Genomic DNA, 18,476 nt, shown 5'->3' on the forward strand with positions numbered 1-18,476 from the left:
GGGACTCGTACGAAGTGTAGCGTACGCCGGCTGGAGCATGCCACGACACAGGGCGAAACATGCCGTAAATTTCAGTTCTTACGAAAACAAGCACAACAAGCACAAGCGAGCCGTCCTTCCTAACCATCAGAGTTTGCTCCTTATACACCCCGCGTTTGACAAGGTTAAATGCGCTCGTGGTGTCGTGTGTGTTTCTTTCGCGTGTCCTCGATTTTTCGCGCAGCTATATAAACGTCTGAAAGTTATGAACCAACTAGCCCGCCAGAACGTCCTCCTAAAGGTTAAATAATTGGGTTTAAATTGCCGAAATCGCATACTGGGTTGTGAGGCACGCATCGATACAGGGCAGGGCTCTCCGGATCAATTTTTGGTCGCCCGAGGATCTTTAACGTGCCACTTAAGTACGCGAGCGCTTCTTCACTTCGCCCCCCCCCCCCCCCCCCCCCCCCCGTCGAAATGCAGCTGAACGCCATAGCCGTGCACTGCGTTTGTGGAAGCCGCTGTAGATTGCGTCTCTTTTATACTGTTCGGGCTAACTTTGAAGGCGGCTGTATACTACTTCGCAGTGCTGGCATCCCTGACGGGCCATTGTTCACCGGGAGCGGAAAATTAAAACGGCCGCTAAAGGGAAAAAGTTGAACCACGAAGAACCGGGGGCAGTTGATGGCCAGCGGAGGTCAGGGGAGAGAGAGAGATATGGCGCGCTAGGAAAGAAGGCGCCCATATACATCTGACCGCTTTACTCAGAACAACGCCTCTACTTCCCCCTCACCCCAAGTGTTTTTTTGTTTTTTTTTTCCTCGTTCCAAAGCAATCATTCGAGGGCGTTCTGCAAAGCGCCGATGTGGGGAAAAAACCGAATAATAAAAAAAAGAAAAAGAAAGAAGTCTTGACGTCATGACCGTTCGCCCGCGGTATTCCCACAATCGCTCAGCGAGATTTTAATTTCGCCCGCGGCATTCTTGGCGTCTTCGTGCGGAGAAGGACGTCGGCGCAGATGCACCGCGCCTCTGCCTATTTTCTGGTGCTGTGCGCAGTCTTTCTTGTAATACACGGCGCACACGAGTGGAGGAAGTGGATCGCGAACGAGCGGCGTCCATCTCGCGCTGTACATCGCCGACTATATAGGAAGTTGGGCAGTTAACGAGGCTCGTCGCGCATATCGTTTCAGCGATAGAGGAAGAAGAGAACGTCGAAAGAGAAGCGACCGCCGCGCGAGGTGAGGACACTAGCCAAGTTGAAAAGGCGAGCATGGTTGTGCAGTGGTGGTGAATTGTAGCACCAGGCGTTGGTAGTGTACAGAGGTCGACAGCACAGCGAGAAATGCTGCAGGTGACAGAAAAAAAAAAAAATCGTAGCTGGCATAAATCGTCCATTTACGAGAGAGAAATGTATTTTTCCGGAGAATTCCATCGCCCGTTTTATACGCGGATGTGTTAACACCGCAACTGTAGTCTCGTGCGCCACCACTGCCTTTGGCAGTGGGTCCAAACTTTCTTGAATTAGCCGACATCGCAGACGAAGTGCTCCCGCTGGCTTGGTGATTAGAAGCAGGAAATACAGAGAGAGAGAGCGAAGGAGAAAGAGGTATGGATGCTAGGCAGAATAAACTCCGCTCTGCTACGCCCTGCTACGGGGTCGGGCGGACGAGGGAAGGCATATCCGAAGAGGAAAGAACAGAAGCAAAGATGCGCAGGTAAACGGAAACACGGGTGACCAAAAATCTGACGGGGCCCACATTTCAATGTCACACTGCAGACCACGGGATGCCCGCCCGCCAGCCCCCGGGTTACAGCATTGCTTTAGCGCATGACGCTCTGTGAAGGAGACGGCACGCAGAGGACACGACACGCAAGCAAAAAAACGGCGCCATACGGGACACGGAATCCACGTGACCGTATACGCGTGCAACCACGGTGCCTGCAACTTTCACCAGTCTTGTTGGCCGGGTTAACAAGCACTTCACCGAAGCGACAGCACGAGCGGACGGCGGTTTTTCATGTCGACAGAGACGCTTTCAGCTATTCGTTTATTATTTTTATCGCGCGTAAATAGTTTTCTGCGTGCCGCGAGCACTCGAGCGTACCAGGCATTCCCTGATCCGCCATTTCCCGTTCGGCCAAAAACCGCGAAATCACTGGTACGCTCTATAACTAGTCTCAACATCCACCGCTCACGGCCGGCCGATCCCGCTGATAACGTGAGGAGCGGACCGTCGCTCTGACCACTGACAAAGCGCGAAAAGGCGTTAGCATCGGAAAGGCATCGCTACAAAATACCGGTCCAGGTGTCCTCACGGCGAGAGAGTTGCGGCGCTACGCTCTTCAATTTCATTCCGTTAAAAAGTCACATACGAGCAACTACTACGACCGGCCTTTGCGCCCGCTGAACGGCCGCAAGGGTCACGTCGGTGGGTTACGAATGCCAAGACCACGGAGACCGCCAGCTGCGCTTTTCGCTTCTTTGTGACAGACTGCAAGCGGTGACAATGCGAGCAAGGCGGCGGCGGCGGCGACGGATTGAGCCCGCCGAATGCGTGATTGCGCCCCATCATCATTCACTAAGTGGGTCCGCTGCACAGAAGATAGGGAATAACGCGCAGCTGTTGCATGCCGAGAGCACCAGCCGCATTCCCTGTCCGAGAACCTTCTTAATGCGAAACCATTACATGCCCCATGAAGCGGAAGATCCGCCGCTAACATCCGACGGTGCCAAAAAAAAAACCACGTCACCAAGCGATGACGTCACGTTCGCGGCGCTGGCCCTGCTGCGCGGCTCGCACTGCGAAATATCCCACGGTGAATCCACACCTACATACCCACATCCCCCAAAAAATCGACCTGGGCCACTCCCAAAATTGGATTACAGTGGGTAAAGGTGGATTAAAGTTGGTACAAATTATAGCAAGGTGAAATAAGGCGGAGTTTCAACTTTAGGCGATATCTTAGACGAGTCCTTACACTGTCGCACTCAAATCCCGTAAGCATAGTTAGGGGAAGGCATTTTCTTTTTTTTCGCACCGCCACAGTGGCCGCAGCAGTATCGCCGTCTTCACCGATTGTGTCAACAAATTCAGCGTCGTTTCTCTCTATTTGGCGACACACTTCTATGACCAAGCTCGTTTCACAGAGCACGGCCGCCTGGATCGCCGCGCGCGCCGATCCAGGCGGCCGTGTTTCGCGAGCGCTTTCGCGAGCGCCGAACACAAGAGAAAAATTGCTGCCACATAAAGGGAGTTTTCGTGCTGAGAAAATCGAATTAGTCGTACTCTTTTGAACCTCCCGTTACACAATCTGAAGGTAAACGCACAACTTTACCTGCAAACATCAGCTGTATTGTTAATATATTACCGTCCGCATCCTGCTGGTGAATTCACTGTATTCCTCCCCTGCAGGGACACTAGACGAACGCGAAAAAACAAAGTTGTGAGGTGTTACAACTTAGACACTGAATGTCGCATAGATCTATTCGAAAAACCCAGTACACCACAAGCTTTTTTTCTGGGGGGGGGGGGGGGGGGGTTGTGTGCAGGTGTGCAATGATAGCCACGACAGAAATAAAAAATAAATTACGAAACCGAACGATGGTCGGGTAGGCAAGCTACTCTCTCCGCAGAACTCTCTCTCGGTCACTGCCTCGACGACAAACAAGCGACACCCCTCTCCCACAGCGGAGAAGTGACGTCACAACACCAGCTTTTTTTTTACTTTTTCTTTCGTTTTCCCTTCCAACGCTCGCGGCGTGGAGGGCATCTGTACGGAGGCGGCTCGCACCCTATTATACTACCAGGGTGCTTTGAACTGCCATTGAGCCGCCGACGGCGTTACAGTAGGGCGCCTTGCGTAACACGGGATTCCCCCCCAGAGTTGAATGTTTATTCGTGAGCGGTACGAGGCATAAATGTGTACGTGGTACGCGCGTGACGTCAGAAAAGGGTACGTGGAGTCGTCTACGCTGGAGTGCCGGTGTATAAAGTGACTCCACCGATAAGAACGCGCAAACTTTAGTTTGAATTGTCGACCGTTTTTCGCGGCGTACACATTGCGGACACGATCGTCACCGCGTGGTCTACGCACACGAACTTACCCGCACTGCAGAAACCTGGTAGGAAACCATTCGAAGCGTGCCACTTTTTTCTTCTCTCTTTTCTTGCGCGCTGGAAAGGTCCACATAAGCGGGATGTGTTCAGACGATCGACTGTTCCGACTTATATCCCTGTGAAAGCCATCGCATATACACAGCCCTCAATGTAATGTCCCTTAGAGTACGGATAAAGGGAAATATTTGTGACGTCAGGTTGACGTGTTCGGCGCAGCGGTGACCGGAACACGCATAGTGAAATAAGGAAGTTTAGCCTCCACTTTTACCACAGATTAACGAACCCTCCTTTCGCGAAAAAAAAAAAAAAAGAACGATTTTGAAAGAATGTCCTATAACAGTCTCAACTACCAGTCCGCAGTTCTTCCTTCGAGATTCCCGATCCCATCCGAAGGCTTCCGAGTTCCAAGCGCACAGCGGCATCCTGTCGAGCGAAATGGCTGGGACACATGGAGCCGTATTCTGAAACGTCCCACTTCGGCGATAGTTCGACTAGGCTACAATTTCGCCTTCAGGCGCACGCTGATTGGCTGGTTGAGTTAGTGGTATTTTTTTTTTTTATGGCGCACGGGCAACTGTGGCCAAAGAGCGCGAAACACAAGGTTGATGGTGATTGGCTGGTTGAACAAAATTGGATGAGCTGATTGGCTGGTTGAGCACGTCGTCATTCGATTTTGCTCAACCAGCCAATCAGAGCGCGCTTGAAGGAGAAATTGTCGCCTAGGCGAACTATCGCCGAAGTGGAACGTTTCAGAATACGGCCCATGGATGGATGCTATGAGCGTCCCGACCTTTGGAACGGGGGCGGTGGGTTGCGCCACCAAACTCTTGTTATATTGCCCATCTCACCCTTCATTAAAAAAAAAAAAAAAACTACAAATTCCCATCACCAAACTTTCTGAACCCCTATTGGTAACTTTGTTTTTGTACGCCTCCATTGTTTGTCGTTTCCATACTTCCACCAATCTTCCAATCACATCTTACTAATCTCTATTGCCGACATGTATTCCGGACGAACGATGTTTGTAGCGGACACACTACAAAGCTACTGGCGCCTACCAGCGGACACAAATGGCGACAGTGATCGCGATTTTTCTTTCGTCGCTATCCGACGCCGCCGATGTGCTCCCAAGAAAATGAGCCGCCGACGTCATCGGGGAGGCAGATTTACGGCCAACGCGTGCGAGGGCGCGATCGTACATCAACGAGGCAATTCCTCACTTGTCAAAAAAAAAAAAAAAAAAAAAAGCGCTGCCTCGTTTCTCAATGGAAAGTCTTGCGACTTTTATATAAAGGATTACCCGCTTCTGTAGTGCCGTGCTCGCCTGCATTTATCTTTGAGGTACAAATTTGATGAAATAAAGCACGCGAAAAATAAAAAAAAGAAACAGAAAAACAGGACGTGCTGGAAATAAATACTGGGCTTCTTCGATTTTCGGAGTTCTGGCAGCCCGCTGGCAGCCAGACGGCAGCCAGCTAGTTCCGGTTGTGATAGGAAGTCACGTGAGCTGGGATCCCACGACAACCCGGAGCTGCCCGAAGTTTGCAAAATCGAACGCCGGGAAGCGCTGGCCGCGGGATAAATGTAAACAAGCTACCAACATGGCAGCGACCGGCGTGGGCGGCGCGCGCGCGGCGTAGTCGGCCCATTTCTGCGTTGCCACCGTGAAAATATACAGCTGTATTCGGGAAAACACTTTTGCGAGAGTTCGCGCGACTGGGCATCTCACTTTGCACAGCGTAAGAAACGGCCTGCGACGAGTCCGATGCCAAGACGCAAAATCGCACGTAAATAATCGCGCAAAAGCGATCGCTCGAGGATGCCTCGAGGAGATCGGCCACCGGCGACACTTTAAGTCATTTTACAAGACACGAAAAAGCGGGTACGTCATTACGCGTAAAATTTCGTGCCGATCGACATGCTTGAATTCGATTTCAGAAAGTTTGTTTCGGTTGATAGTGCTCCTTTCAATTCTGCTCCTGTGCTGAAGGAGCTGGGGGCTGCGGCTGGCCAACGAGACGTTGGGCTGGCGCATGAAAATGCACGCCACCTGTGACCATCAAAAAGCTTTATCATGAGAGCAATAATTAACCTAATATACGTGTGGCCACTACTCATCTCAGTGCATTCCTTTAACATCAACGGCAGTTTCGAGCTGCCACCCAAGCATACGGCGGATAGACGGAGCGAACGTGGGCTAGCTGCGACGCCTTCGCTATATAACTGCAGAAAAAATATATCGCCGCATATACGCGAGCGATGTGAAAATGGATACCACTAGAGAAAGATGAACCGAAAATGCACCGCGATGTGCGTCTACAACTTCGCGAACAACTTGCGCGGAACACGATGAAAATACCATGCAAGCATAATTGACAGCGCCGGTGACAGCGCCGTGCGTGCTGTTTACGGCGGTGAAGAAGGATTCACGGCATACACACACACACAAAAAAAAAGAAAGCTTCGCCGCCGCTCGTATGGAACCGCCTCGCAAGGCGGAACGGTGCGTTAGAACCCTAATAAGATAACACTGGAAGCAACGCAATCAGCGATCCACGCACCACGCCGACGAGTGCGCGAGACGAAGTCCGAAACCACAACAACCGGGGCGGCGCGCGCTAGCGTTCGACGCAAGCCAGTTGGCTGAGCGAGGTAAAAGTCCTCAAGCGCCCGCGCTGCAAACCGTAAAGTCCCCACAAAGATGGCGGCGAGCGCTCATCGCCTCTTTGTCGTCTGCTAGCCAGAGAACTTCCAGAGAGCAGCCAGAACAAAATCGTCCTGGCAGGTTCTGGCAGCCCGCGGGTAGCCAGAGCCGTCCAGCCCGAGAAAAACGAAGGCGCGCTGGCTGGCTCTGGCAGCCCGCGGGTAGCCAGAAGTGGAAAATCGAAGAAGCCCACTGGCAGTGGAAAGGGCCTAACGCCCGTCTCTTAATCAGGATCAGTCTGGAGAACAGGAAAGGGGAGGAGGTGTTTAAAGCAAAGAGTAAAACAATAAAGGAAAGAAGACGCCGTAAAGGTCACCATGATATGAACCGTTCCCCACAGGCACCGTCTTTGAAGCCAAGCAGCACACTGTACACTAAAGCGCTGTAAGCGAGGGTGTGGACGTCTGTACAGGCCAGCAAGTACAGAATTGCACGCGCGACACGCACGGTTCTTTCACGCAGGCGCGTCTACAACATAGAAACGGCATACAAACACGATTTTCTTGTCGAAATCTGGAACGGAAAAAAATCCGACCCAAGAACGTCCCGCGAAATTCAGTAGCGCGACACGCAACAGATGTAACATAACGCGCATCGCATCACGTCATCGTTCCATTCGCGAAAAAAATTTGCCGTTGTGAAAAATACCGACGACGTATCCAATAACGACAAATTTAGAAACGGCATTCCCCATTCTTTCGTCTCGGAATGCGTAGGAACATCTCCGGAAAACAGTGATCCGAAATCGAAGGAAAAATTAACTTCAAGAAATCTCCGTAGCCGTGCCTCGAAGCCACCAGAACCCCTTTTACGGTCAACCCTTTTAACGTTACGGCCACCGTTTAAGCGTTCACTTAAAAAAAAAAAAAAGAAAGAAACTGTGGCGCTATCGCTCGTACGACACTGAACTCTCAACTTTCTCGATACGCCAGTCTCCATTTTTTTTTTATCTGTAACGTCTCGCGCGACTTGCAGACAGCTGTCGCGCGTGAACTTGTAAAGCGAAAGGTGAACGTGAATGTATCGACAGACGCGACCGTCCGTTTCCCTATCGGCACTTCTACAGGTGCCCCACGAGGAGGAGACAAGTGTTGTCGCAGCCGCACGACCACAAATTGCGACACACACGACATATCGGTGCTCTTTGCCGCTGGGCGATTGGAGAGGCGAAATGATTGGGCCCAGAATAGGCAGCCTCGATGGTATCGCCTCGCCCCGGTGCTACCGAGGCTCCACCCGTAGACTAGAAATAGCCCGGCGTGTCGAAGACTAAAGAAATGCGATTCACACAGATCAGCGGATGGGCGAGTATTCCAAGTTCCGAAATAACGAATGGAATGCCACTACACACTAACTATAATTCGTACTCGAAAAGGAACTATTCGGTACTTCAGAAAACTATTAATCAAACATTTCTCAACAACCACATGCCAAAGCTTACGTGGTTACTTTCCTCCGTCTTGCAAAAACAAAGTATCGCAATTTAGTTTATCAGGAGCGAACCACGACAAACGTTATCTTGGCAATGCAGAAACGAAATGAGTAATACAAGCCACGTTTTCGGTTCCCCGGCGGAAATGTACATCACGAACTGACTTAAGTCTTGTAGTGTGTCATTCAGTGTGTTTCTCAGTCTGTATTCGTGATGCCGTTCTCCCGCTTACGCAACAAAACCTGCGATGTTTTCTTGGCAACCGGCCCCCTAGCACATGTGTCTGTACGGCACACAAAGTTTTCCAGCACTTTTCTTCTCACAACTGCTGATTTTTTTTTCGGCAACGAATTTATATAGCGTTTTTAGAAAACGATAGTCATACAGCAGCCATTTTATTTTTCGTGAGAAAAGATTGTTCGCAACCAGGCTCGGAAGTTTAGTGATCTTATGTTTAAAGCTGATCCGTTGTCTTTCTTTTTGCACTAGTTAGTACAGGATAGACACATTATTAGAGCGAAATAAATATTCTTGCTATAATTACATGCGCTTGCGCTAGCATATTCGATTCGACACTTACTATCGGTATTCGAAAAAAAAAAGTTGATAGTCCGCCCACCTCTAGTATATATAAAAGTCCCAATTTAGCGTTGACTAAACGGCTTTTACTGATCGATTATTCGATGAGAAACTGACGTTCTGAAGCTGCAGTGGGAGGTGCAGAAATGAAACGGCACTGCACCGGCTACGACAGGCGACGACGTAATGGCGGGCATCGAATCAATTTTTATCGCTAGGTGTTATTTCAGGCGCACCAAAATTAAGCAGCTCACTTTTTTTGTTTTGTTTTTTTGTTTTGTTTTTTAAGCATTTCCCAATTCCCATCGGAATGCGGCCGGGAGTCGAGCGAGTGACCTACACCGCTGGGAAGCCCTATAAATGCCGCGGTCAGTCAAACACCGCCACAAGTGACCGACTTAAAAAAAAAAAAAAAAGCATCAATTCGCCACGGGGAGACACCTACACTTCGTGTCAAGCCACCCTGACAGCGACCTAACATGGAAGGCGACTTTACGATCGTCAACCTATCCGCAGCCTGCGCGCGCCAAACCGGGAAAAAGGTGAGCAGGAAGCCCGAGTAGTCTCTCTTTGCGCAAACACTTCCTTCTGGCTAACAGCTTTCACGACTCGCAAGACACGGCCGACGCGCGCTAATCGCTTTGACTTGCGCACGCATGAGGAACGAAACGCAGGCTATCTGCTGCTGTAGTGCAGGCGAGGTGGACACGCAGGAATTACTCGCACGCCCGGCGTTAGCCGACGTCAAAGGAATCGACAGCGCGAACTAGAGCTCTATACGGTTGGGCTGTCCGGATTTGGGAGATTTTACGAGTCGCATACGCGCACTCGAGATAAGCGGCCTTCGAATATTTCCTCGCATACAAAGAGAGTAAAATACAGCATTAGCGTGAGGTCCGCGTAGTTGAAAAAAAAAAAAAAAAAAAAAAAAAATGGCCACAGCTTGTTTGCACTATATTTTGATAAATGTTAGCGACGCCCTTCACAACGGCACGTCCAGCGTACTGAGGAGCTAGTGAGAAATGATAAAACCGCTTTTACTTATATCCGGCGCACCCTGACAACGGCAAAAATTAAACAAAGTGGCAGCCAGCTACCAGATGCACGTAGAACGTTGTGCTCGTTGAAGAAGTGCGCGAATGTACCACACCGAACATTAGTTGTTTTGAAGGAATACAAGCGCCGCGAAACTGGCCAATTGACAACAGCTTTGTCTAATGAGAGGCATTCTCGAATAGAAATTATTATCGGCCCCGTGTGTTCGCCCAGGAACTGACGGTTCTGCTGCGCAACAACTGCCGCTCTGCTGCAGCAGAATTATCTGCAGCGGTCCGCCTCTGTGTAGACTACAACAAGTATTGTGTATAAGGGAAGTATTGGTATCCATTGTGTTCGACAAGAAACGAATAATGGGCAATGTCAAAGGGCAAATCGCTGAATCGAATAGTACAAGTCGAACAACGGAGAATTGCATCCGTAACCGAAATCTGGAATATTCAAACCCCCCCTAGATCCATTAGTCATCAACGGTTGTCCCAACAATATCCGACGACTGTACAGACGCAGCCAATACTTGCTACCCGCAACATTCGTTCGCGAGAAAACAAAAGTGAACAAAACAACACGTGACGTCACGCATGACGTCAACATTTCAGCGCGAGCATAAGAGGTCCGTACTGTGACGTCAACCGTGACCAGCTTCGCTCCCCCGCGACTGCCCGTGTAGCCGAATGGCAACGCGTCGTGAGATTTGGATCGTATTACTTTCCTGCGCGGATCACCCCAGGCGAACCCGCACGGAACCGTGCAGATTAGCGAGCAATGCCAGTGTGCGGTGAGGCACCGGATGTTTTGGCTCGCTAACTTCCCTCTTCACACGCCAATCTCGGGCTTGGTATTGCAACAAGGCCCGTATCTTGCAACCATCATTCGTCTGGCGTTGTTACGTATCGGCGCCCGAACGGCCGATAACGGCGGCGGCCCCAATAAAGAAAAGAAAAGAGAATAGATGCAAACGCAAACGGATCGCAACGGCCCCAGCGGCACGGACGCTTTGAAAACATGCGGAAAGCCGAAACTATACGCCGGAAGGCATTCAGAAAGCATGTCGATCAGAGATCAACGCGTTTGATTTAGCAGCACGTCAGGCTTCCGAACTAAAGCGTGCTTAACAAATATTGCGTTACATCGTTCGGCCTCTACCTGACCAATATCTTTGACGCGACTGCCTTTTCTGGCAAGTGTTTATTCCCATACAGAGTTGCGTACACGTGACATCAATTAATGGCACCACTGTCGTGTATGCCCCACCCAAAAGTTTCCGCATGATGCCACAAGATATAAGCCATCATGGTGCCTCTTCACATGCTCCTGACTGCTTCCCCTGCCTGACCCTTCACAAAAAGCTAACCCACAATCCTCAATACCTTCAGTAAGAGAAGCAGCCAGTTGCCAAAAGGCTCCTTCAGAGGCCAGGGACATCTAGAATAATGTATGCCTCACTGGTTTATATATTTTGCACCCATTGCTACTCCTGCGATCTGATGCCCAATGTCTAAAGCGAAGAGTGGAAACTAACTCCACTGCTGGTATTCTTAAGTGTGAGCAAAAAAAAAAGAAAAAAAAATCTCGCCACCAGTCTTCTTGGATTCCACCTGCATTGTAACACCACTATCATAATGTGGCCACAATAAGATTAGTCCTCGAGTTTACACTCGGCAAAAACATACATTGCCACTGAGATGATACATTTGCATTAAGAATTCAAGCTCTCGAAATTCTTTCGAGCTTGAATTCGTGCATAGCACATCCAACAGATATGATTATCCGCGGATAATCGTATCCGTTCTAAGTACTATCCGAGATCGAAAAAAGCTTCATTGCCATTTGACAGTCCGCATTCCGTACTTGTCAAGCCGAGTACTGCAATTAACTGCCTGAACTACTCGGCCTTACACAAGTTGTGTGTTCGTGTTATTTCTGAAAGCTTTGGTGCTCAAGTTATGAGCACGAAGCATGCCTTACCCTCCAGAACTTATTTCTGTCATATGCGAGACCCTCTTGCAAGATGTTAAATGTTGAGAAGCCCAGGGAAGCAAAGCGATTCCCGATATTCACCAGATTTCCCACAATGTTAGAACCGCCTCAAAGCACAACAGTCAAGTTGTACTTTCTGCACCGTGAAAGCTTTCAAAGCAGTGTGCAATGACTAACAAAGACAAGCGCCTTGGCTGCATGACGCAACAAAGGAACAGGTTTACAGCGTGCAATTACAACAGTTTACAAGATTCCCTTAAGCTGTGGTCTCCAATACATCGGTCAGGCTGGCAGGTGCTTTAATGAGAGGGCTAAACTGCATAATTTGAATGTGCACAATAAGACTGGAGGTTTTTTTGCTAAGCATTGTAAGCAATGTTGTTGCTCCCCTTATTTTCAGAGCATGCAGTTTGTGAAGAAGGGTAAAAATCAAGTAGAGTGCAAATATGTAGAAGCTTTTGTTTCTTCGTCCATAAAGCAGGACACAATTGCGTTAGCAAGCCCTGCTCCCTGTCTGACGTAGAGATTGATTCAAAGGTTTCATTGAATGCGCAGTTCTTCTGCCCAGTAGTTCTTTTCACACTGTTAGGGTGTCTTGCATGTTGTTAATAATGTCTTCTTTCCCTCATTCTTGTTGATCATCTCCTGACACGCACACATATAGTGCTTTCTTGTTTTTTTCGTCATTTTTATTTCACGGTTCATATGCCTTTGAAGCAAAGCATCCATTAGTTACACTTTCATTTGATCAGTTTTGGTTCTGGCATCCATCGCCTCACGCATGCTCAAAATGAAGCATCTGTTGTATGAAATCTTTAAAAGAATGTGTTTATCCCAGGTTGTCCGAAGTCTCCTCATCAAAGCAGACTGAACTAGTAGTTAGGTGACTGTGGCACGCATGAATGTACGGGTGATCGCAATAAAGTCAGTCTGTCATGTGTACTACGTGTCGGTCCCTGCTTATTTTAGTGCTGCTTTCCAAACCGTCTTACCTAACTGTTTGTGCAAAACGAACTTGTGTGTCCCTGCCCTCCTTGCAGCCACTTCGAAAACTCCCACACAGTTGTGAGAACAATCTATACATCTTGAGAAAAATGTACCCACCTGCCAACTGAAGAGCTCGTCAAAACCACACAGGTCTACTGAAAGATCTCCGACATTTTGCGTCATTAAAGGGATCCTTTCTTTGTCTCTTCCTCCCACTTTTAAGGGATTGCCAAACAGACAACTTGGACCAGTGGGTATGAGCCCATCTTTAGCAAACTCCACCAGAACTGATATGTTACCACTGTGACACAACAGGTACACAATCCTTAAATGTAGCTAGATATGCGCCGCACCATGTCTGCGCATACCTCTCGGCAACATTCTTCCCTGGGAAAGCATCGTAGATCACCTTTGTCCTCGTGACAATGCTACTACCTCGCTAACTCCAACAAGATTCCTGTCATTTATATTACAATATTGCGTTGGATCTGAGCGTTGAGAGAATTTGTGAAACCTACAGCTTATATTCAACACAATTCTTCACTGCACCCCATACACACACACTGTTCAGTTCCCATGTGTACTCACAATGCAAGTTTAACAACATTTTATTACTACAGGTAATAGCGTTCGTTGAAGGTCAAAATAACAATCCAGGTGTCATCTGCTTGCGCAAAGCACTAGAGGTGCAATGGTTAGAATGCTTGTCTCGGAAGACATATCGAATTGATCCTAGGCATACCTGCCTCCATTTTATTAAGGCTACGTTGTGCAGTGCCTGAATAAAACTGACGAATGAACAAGCAACCAAGTTAGTCCTCTGTTGTAACTGCTGTTCGAAAGCAAAAAATACAGTCTCACTGTTAAATTGGAAGGTTTTAATAAGAAGGCAACGTTTCAGAGGGAAAGGCCTATGACACATAAAACATTATCACACACCCATAAGCAGGATGTAGCCAGATGAAAGCAAAACAGCTGATGTGTGAACAGAACATAAACAAAGCCTGCCACTGGATCATTTCCGGCTCGTACTAAACCGAGGTCCTGAATAACACATGCCGTGAGCAGTACATCAGAGATACTCGCAAACTGGCAGGTGGCCAACAAAAAGAACAAAGCAAGAGATGCGAAACGGAACTTTTTATTCAATAGAAAAGCGAGATACACTGGCTAATAAAAACTGACCTGGGAAAATGTGGTACAAAAATTTCAACTGATGTCCGACTGAGGACCGCTGTGAAAGGGTCAGCGTTCACTGTCGCACGTTAGTCTCTCGGACAAAAAAAAAGAAAGAAAGAAGGGGGTAATTGGAAGACAACGAACCTGCCACCTGGTTCGCAGGCTAGTACAGCGATGTGAAAATATTCATATGGAGAGGGATGTGTACACTTGCAAAAAGTCTCCGTACAAGTTACAGGTAAAATGATGTTCTGAAAAGCTGTCCAATTTTCTGGTCCATGAACCATGCAAGTTCTACAGCTCTACAGCTGACATCGCAATGGAGGAAGAAGAAATCTCCCGCATTTTTTAGGTTCTGTAGCCTTCCACGATGATGAATTTGGCGTTTTCTGGTGCAAGGGCCAAGTATGGCCAACGAGCGCCAAGCTAGTGGTTTTGTAGTTTTCGTCTCACATATGTGCTACATTTGTAATCAGCCATTCCTGCTGGCACCTGTCTTATACCCAGCCCAAAAATTCGCAAGCTGCATTAGGTGGTTTAGCAAGTGGCTAAAATGTGCAACTCCCCCCCCTCCACGGTATCAGGAAAATATGCTTTTCACAGTACACGCAACCGTTGCAGTGATCCACTTAGCGTTAAGTAGGCCGGTTTATGGAACGGAACAGAACAAACTTTTGCTATCGAATTACGTTCATCACACGCCCTATGCGCGTAAGCAGGACACAAAGGGTGATAAAAAAAAAAAGAAGAAAAGGTGTACGGCAGTATTCGCTAGTTCGACTACGCGGACGGCCACACAGGTAGTGATTCGCAACTCCGCAAGCGCGCGTAACTGCCTTGCATCACAAGTGCTTTATAAGGGTCAGCAGCAGGCTTTTCTTTGTCACAATCGCGCGTTGTTATTCCACACGTATAGACGAGAAAGCATGCTTCCCCTTCGGACAGCGCGTTTTTCCTCCAGGCGAAAGAACGTTTCGCGAGAGAGGCGACAAAGCATTGCGTGTTTCTCACGGCAAAGTGACACGCTTGAGGCTGAACAAGGAAAGGTGGGCGCGTTTCTTCTAATGGCCGTGGAAAAACTAGCAGGAAATCACCGGCGCTGTCTTCCAACACCACTGTCAAGACGTAAAGGAGGGGGAAAAGGTATTCGAGATGGTCACAACTGCGCTAACAGAACGGCAAAAAGCCTCCCGTAAAACAAGCGAACCAACGTCGCCAGTTTCTCAACATGCCGAGCGGCTGTCAATCACGAAGCCACCGTCCTAGTTAACCGAAGAAGACCCGGCTGAGGTGACGAGTTGTATGGGCCGATGATAAAAGGCCGGCCGGGCCAGTGATGTGATGAGGAGCACAATCCCGGCGCGCGTGATGCAATCCAACCGGCATCGCGAGCGAGCGGGACCTCTCAGCTGCCGCGTAAACTAGCGGCCGAATGCGTCGGGTAGCCGGCATGGCCCCGGCGGCACGACCAACGGCCAAACTCTGGTCGACCGGTTCACACAGTTACGAGGAAAACGTTTCCCTGCTTCCTCGTGCGAAAAAAAAAAAAAAAAAAAAAAAAAAAAGTGGGCCGCAGTGCCTCTTTTTCCGCCTGGACTGTGCGAGCCGACGGTGAAAACATGCGTGGAACGGCACCGAAAACCCGCCGCTTGCACACGGCGCGCGCTGTTCACGCTCGAAACTGAGCGTTCTTGAGGCCGAGAAGCTCGGTAAACATGATCCGCAGCAAGGGACACTAGCGGCTGGCACTTACCTGGTCCGCCGGTTGAAGTATAGGTAGCCCAAGAGAAGCGTAGCGCAGCACACTCACCAGGCACGACTTAACACAAGTGCACGTATCATGCGGACGTCTCGCACCACTCACACCACTCACGATGCGTCTGCCGCGGACTCCCAGACCGACCAATCGGCGCCCGGGAAGGAACAGACGACAGCACCTCATGTCATCCGCTGGCCAATCGCTGCCCACCTTAGCAGTCGCTGGAACTTTACATAAACTACGTCCATTTTTCTGCGCTGCTGCACTTTAAAAACCACAAATAATCATACGAGCAATCATTATTCAAAGGAAACTCATGGCAGAGATCGTGTCGTTATTTGCTTTGCACACAACAATTTGTTGACTTGTCGCGCCATCTATGCTTCAAGCCTTCAAGTGTGCTAAGATGAGCGAAGGTGTGTAGGTGATCTTAGAGTCCATCATGCGGTCAGTTACAAACATACATATAGTTACTCTATTTTACTTACATCAACGTGGTTTTTGCAATTATTCATTACTACATTAAGTACTATGTCTTATAAATTAATAATTATGCTATACATTTGTTTTAGTACACAATGCATCTGTGGCTTGTTTCCGCGGGAGATTCAAATTTGTATTTAAGAATTATTGAATTCCCCGAGGTGTTACGTGCCAAAACCTTGATATAATTATGAGGCATGTCGTAGTGGGGAATTGCAGATTAATTATGACCAGCTAGGTTTCTCTAACAAGCACCGAAGTACAGGGGCGTCCCGGCGTTTTTGCGCCCTCATCGAAATGTGGCCGCCACGGCCGGGATGTAATCCCGCGCCCTCAGGTTTAGCAGCGCAACACAAATTACCATCAAGGCGGGTAATTTGTATTAGAGCATTAAAAAATATGCAGACCCAATGAAGTCGCTGGAATATATGTGAAATAAAGCTTTAGTAGAGCAGTTAATTACAGCCCAACGGTTCCTTTTTGATACCCTGAATATGATGCCTAAAAACTTCGATTTCAGCGCTGGAGACAAAGTCTAGAGCCAAGACTAGGCTTTTTTAAATGTTGGGAGGAGTTTTCAGCTGTGGATAGTTCCGCAAATCAATTACTAATAAATGAATTACCACATTAGTTAATGTTTGCTCATTATCATTCCACTGTTTTCTTCGTACCAGAAATGGCCAGAAGTAAATGTGTGCGAGTTGCTGTAATTTTGTTTGGTGGGATGTGGTGTTCGGACATTGCGGTGTTCAAACTTTGCAGGGCGCTTAAGCTTCGCCGTTAAGAGTGGAACGCGATAGCATTCAAAGATCCCTGACTGCTTCTCACGCTTCCCGGCATTTGCAGCTTATGTAACCGCATGCTTACCGGGAAACGCTGGCGGCGAACGCTATGCACCAAGGCAAGCTTTCTGGTAAAAACGCGGCATCTTACGTGGGCCGGTCCTGGAGGAAGTGCACATCCGCTCCCAAAAAATTGACATCACTTTCAGCTTTCTGTTATTGTTTCGAACTTTTAATATTGAAGTCTGAGAAGATTTAACATAAAAGGCATGCGCTGTCGGCGTTTTCTTTTATGACATTTGTTTGTGGATTGTCATTCTCAAAATTCCGAGAAATAACTTTGTCAAGAATGTAAGGCCTTTAGTGATACTTTAGTGATAGAATGGTGTGGCAATATAACCCGCATATACCACATGTCATATAGCAAGGCGTGGTATATACGTATACCTAAATATTTACGGAAATTGTTGCTTACTGACAACGCCGCCGACGCCGGATTTTCTGCGACGCGGAGCCCTTAGAGGAGTACTGACACAAAAATTTTCGAGCTTGTTTTTTCTGCTGTAATAAGTAGCTAATGACCCAGTAATCACGGTGCGAAACCTCATTTGCTTCAGAACGCTACAGGTAATTATTTGGAGTCTTCTTTGCAGCGACCAGTCCAAGTTTCGGTTTCAGAGAGCAACGAGATGGGAGAAGAGGGATTGTAAACACAGTGAGCACGTGATCGCACAAAACTGTGACGTATTCAAGCCAGCGCGCTCGCAGGCGAGCGAGCTTCGTGTTGCTAGTTCGTCTGCTACGCCTGCACGTGAATTGCGATGTCGTCGCCGTCCAACGTGTGGTCGCCGTCCTCGTTTTCGTCATCCAGCGGCGACTATTTCCTCCAGGCGGGAGTCGCCACCGTATTAGACGTGGCCAACCACTTTTGATTTGATCCACCACAGGCGAGCTGGCGATCGCTGGGAAACGGTATAAGCCTAGCTCTCTGGCCGTCTGATCAGGGGCCGACAGCCCTTGCGATCCGTCCGCAGCTCGTAACAAAGCACCTACATTCGTCAACACAATCAACGTCTGCACATTTATGACGCTCATAACTGACAGTACAATTAGTTTTGCCGACGGCGTTGGTAGCGATGAGAAAACATCTTAGCAAGGCGAGCCGCTTCGTAGAGACGATTGCTGCGGCGGCTGCGCTGACCGCTTGCGAGCCAAAATCACGCCAACGATTAACCATATCGCACAACGTTTCATAACATGCACACCACTTTCGAGGTCACTTTACTCTAAGAGTTATCTCGTGTCAGAAACAATTGAGCCGATTTTTGTGCCGCCGTCGAACGAGACCAGCGTCTCGACCAGGGAAGAGAAAAAAAGAAAGAAAAGCACCGGGACGATCGGAGCGGCGAGAAACTTGCTCGCCGGCCCCGCCCGAC

At 48.7% G+C, this 18,476-nt stretch overlaps 1 protein-coding gene across 1 annotated transcript in view; it reads right to left on the reverse strand.

Annotated features, from left to right (window-relative positions):
• Positions 1-15,923, reverse strand: part of LOC119441599 (ATP-citrate synthase-like) — an 83,516-nt gene extending 67,593 nt beyond the window's left edge. The window contains 1 exon segment of the mRNA XM_037706208.2: positions 15,770-15,923. The gene's annotated coding sequence lies outside the window, so the exon portion shown is untranslated.
• Between the last annotated feature and the right edge of the window lie 2,553 nt (positions 15,924-18,476).

Source organism: Dermacentor silvarum, chromosome 2 (assembly GCF_013339745.2).
Source record: "Dermacentor silvarum isolate Dsil-2018 chromosome 2, BIME_Dsil_1.4, whole genome shotgun sequence".
Lineage (NCBI taxonomy): Eukaryota > Metazoa > Arthropoda > Arachnida > Ixodida > Ixodidae > Dermacentor > Dermacentor silvarum.